Raw genomic sequence first — 3,529 nt, 5'->3', positions numbered from 1 at the left:
TACCGTCCGTCCATAGAGATAGATAGATAGATAGATAGATAGATAGATTAGGGGGTGCGGTCCATGTCCTTTATCTCCGCCAATACTTCTATATGTATATCTCCGAGTATGACCGGTTTTGCGTCTCGTCCTTGATAAATAATAGTACGTTTGTTTTTTCTTTATAGCCTTCGTCAGATAGAGAGAATATAAGTATATGTCATGAAAAGAATGTCGTGGGAAAAATATATCTTTTCCGTTATATTTTTAAAATATAAAAATGTAAGCAAACAAACTAACAGAAAAACAGAAACAAGTCTTATGTTTCAAATATAGTGTGGACAATTTTACTTCCAAATTTTGACATATACTAAATTAAACGAATATTTATTGACATTCTCTGCTGGCTGTCTTCTGCACCATATGGAAATTAAATTACTTTCGCAAATAGATGAATACATATCTGAATAAAATTTGAAAGGTAGTGGAAAAATAGAGAAAGCTCGTTGTCATAATAACTATAGTTTTGGCTGTTGTTTTTGGTTAACTCCTGATCAACGTTGGTCGAATAGATCTATAATCAATAATATTACAGCTGTGACCATCCTGTCTTTTTAGGTGTAATTAGGACTGGTGTGCCCTTAAAGCTACAATAACAGTCCTCAAGGCAAGGAATATTGGCCAGACCTTTTGATATGTCCGACATTATAACGACGTAACTTCGTTGTCTGAGTGACTGACCCGTACGGTGTTCCTCGTCGACTGCTTTTCTTTATTTGGAACACAGAGGGGGACAGCACAAGGACAGACAGAATACCACAGTGGGGAGAAAATACATAAAATGAATGAATGAGAGATGGATAATAATTAATGAGGACGTAATGGCTACTTGAACTCCACTCTCAAGAGTACCATTTAACTGTTTTCATAAAAAGTTTTTATATCAATTTTTTTCTCTTGTTTTCCTTTTTAGCATCGTATGTGTAGTCTCTAACAAAATTTTAAAAGATTCCTCACGCTTTACGTGTTCATGCATGACTTCAAATCTACAGAATTATTTTTTCTTGTGCACAGAATTACTTTTTTCTTCAGAACGCCGCAGGTAGTACCAGTCTACATTGTTTACCGTTAGCGCTACTAACACATAGCAACTTGACTTAAATCCTTCACACCGACTTATTATTATTATTATTATTATTATTATTATTATTATTATTATTATTATTATTATTATTATTATTATTTCTTCCACTCAGAGCTATTTTTTCTTCAGAATGCCGCAGGTAATACCAGTCTACATTGATTACCGGTAGCGCTACTAACACATAGTAGCCTGATTTAAATCCTTCAGATGGACTTATTATTATTATTATATTTTTTCTTCTACACAGAATTATTTTCTCCTCAGAATGCCGCAGATAGTACCAGCCTACATTATTTACTAGTAGCGCTACTAGCACATAGCGACCTGACTTAAATCCTTCACACGGACTTATTACTATTATTATTTTTTCTTCCTCACAGAATTATTTTTCTCTTCTGAATGCCGTAGGTAGTACCAGTCTACATTATTTTCCGATAGCGTTACTAACACACAGTGACCTGACAGAAATCCTATAAACAAATTTATATTATTTTTCACTGTGTGTAGTTCAGTTCTGCGTTAGAGTTCCAGTTTTATCAGACATCTTTTCTTCAGAATCTTTTTTCAATAGAATTCGTATCTTTTTCACTGTGTCTGTATTATGTTTCACTGTGTGCAGTTCAGTTCTGCGTTAATCTTATCTGCTACTGCGTGTAGTTCGATTCCTCGTCGCCACTGATATGTCCCGCATTATAACGACGAAACTTCTTCGTTTGTGTGACTGGCTTGTACGGCGTACCTCGCCGACTGATACGGCTTGCTGTGTCTGTCCACTATTTATCAGTAGTGGAACAGCTCACTTCTCACTTGCGGGTGTCCGCCACAACACCTTTATAGAAGAGATAAATATAACTAAGATATCAATGGAGGGGTATGTGCACCAAAGTGGAATTTTCGTTACTCACACTAGGTGATATAAGACAATGGAAGCAATGTGCCCTTCAAAAACCAAAGCATAGTGGCACTTCACTGTTCTATGTAGGAAGGAGTAAATCATCCCTACTTCAATGTACTTGAGTCAGCAACCGGTGTCCTTAAAGGTGGCTGCCAGAATTGAATATGTCTGGGTTAGTGGTATGTAGCCACAATATCATTGAAAATAACATTAGTAACCACAACAACAGTAGCAACAACAAGAATAGCAATACCAAAAACTGTAGATTCCCTGATCATATCCGAGACACTTGAGAGAAGTGGGGACGGATGTGACAGGAGAGTAGTGCTTTCTTGCCTTCACCCCATCCCTCCAAATTATCAATAACGCCAATTTAAGTGACTAACACGCAGACACATGTACCAACCTACCTCGGCCCTCTTCGTTCAAGCTCCTCCATTGCAATGACTTTTCATCATATAATGAAGAGATGAAGGAGAAAATGGATCACAGTAAACTGTTATAGTCAGGTGTAAGATAGAAAAAGGTTTGCAACCGTCGTTCTACTACAAAAGAAAAGAAAAAAAAAACACGGAAAAGTCGATGGGACGGCGAAGAGTCTGTAGACTGCCCGCTCACTTGTTACTGCTACCTACCACATAAACACATAAAAGAACTACAGCCACATCGATAAAAGCAACAAAAAATAACAATAATAGGTAAAAACACAGCCACAACAACCTCTGTAAACGAAAACGAAAGAATATAGATATAAGCTGGCAACAACAACAATAACGGAAACAACTTACAAAGACAAACCCCTCAACTACTCCGTATTCCAAAGAAAGAATGAGTGGATAGAATATATAAAAGAAACAAAGAAACAGAGACACAGTTAGGGACGGAGCAAGCATCGACCAACTTCTCTAAGAAACAAATAAGCTTCTCCTTCGAACTACGACCGAAATTCACAACTACTTACTATGCAAATTCACGCACGAAATGGGCACTTTTAATGTTGAAACAGTTCACACAATATTACAGAGAACATTTAGGGAATCCTGAGAAAAGGTTTGTTTGGTTGTCTCGTGTTGTAAGGTAAGTGACCTCTTCCATTCATTCTCCACTCAACAACTCGGTACTGTGTGTGAATAATGTGATCCGGGATCCGTTCGGAAGCAAAATCACTTTCTTAATGACCCCAGATCACCGGATTAGATATGGTATTCATCTGGGAGGAGTATTACGAGCTTTATGGATACGTATCAAACTTTCGTGCCTCTCCCTTGGCAGATGTTTATCGCAACTGGCAACTAATGGGATAATACTCAACTATGTTAACCGGGGAGTATGTACGCAGTTGAAAAAGAACGCAGAAATAGGGAAAATCACCGATAATGTCTGGCGAATAATCCTGCACAGCACAAAGGTTAAGGTTTTGAAAGTACTTGCGAAGCAATTGAGCTTACTGTCGGTAGGTACTATGGTGGGAAGTGTTGGCGTTTAACGATTCCCAGAAGATATATATATAT

This window comes from Octopus bimaculoides, chromosome 1 (genome assembly GCF_001194135.2).
Source record: "Octopus bimaculoides isolate UCB-OBI-ISO-001 chromosome 1, ASM119413v2, whole genome shotgun sequence".
Classification (NCBI taxonomy): domain Eukaryota; kingdom Metazoa; phylum Mollusca; class Cephalopoda; order Octopoda; family Octopodidae; genus Octopus; species Octopus bimaculoides.
Note: the sequence above shows the minus strand (reverse complement) of the source record.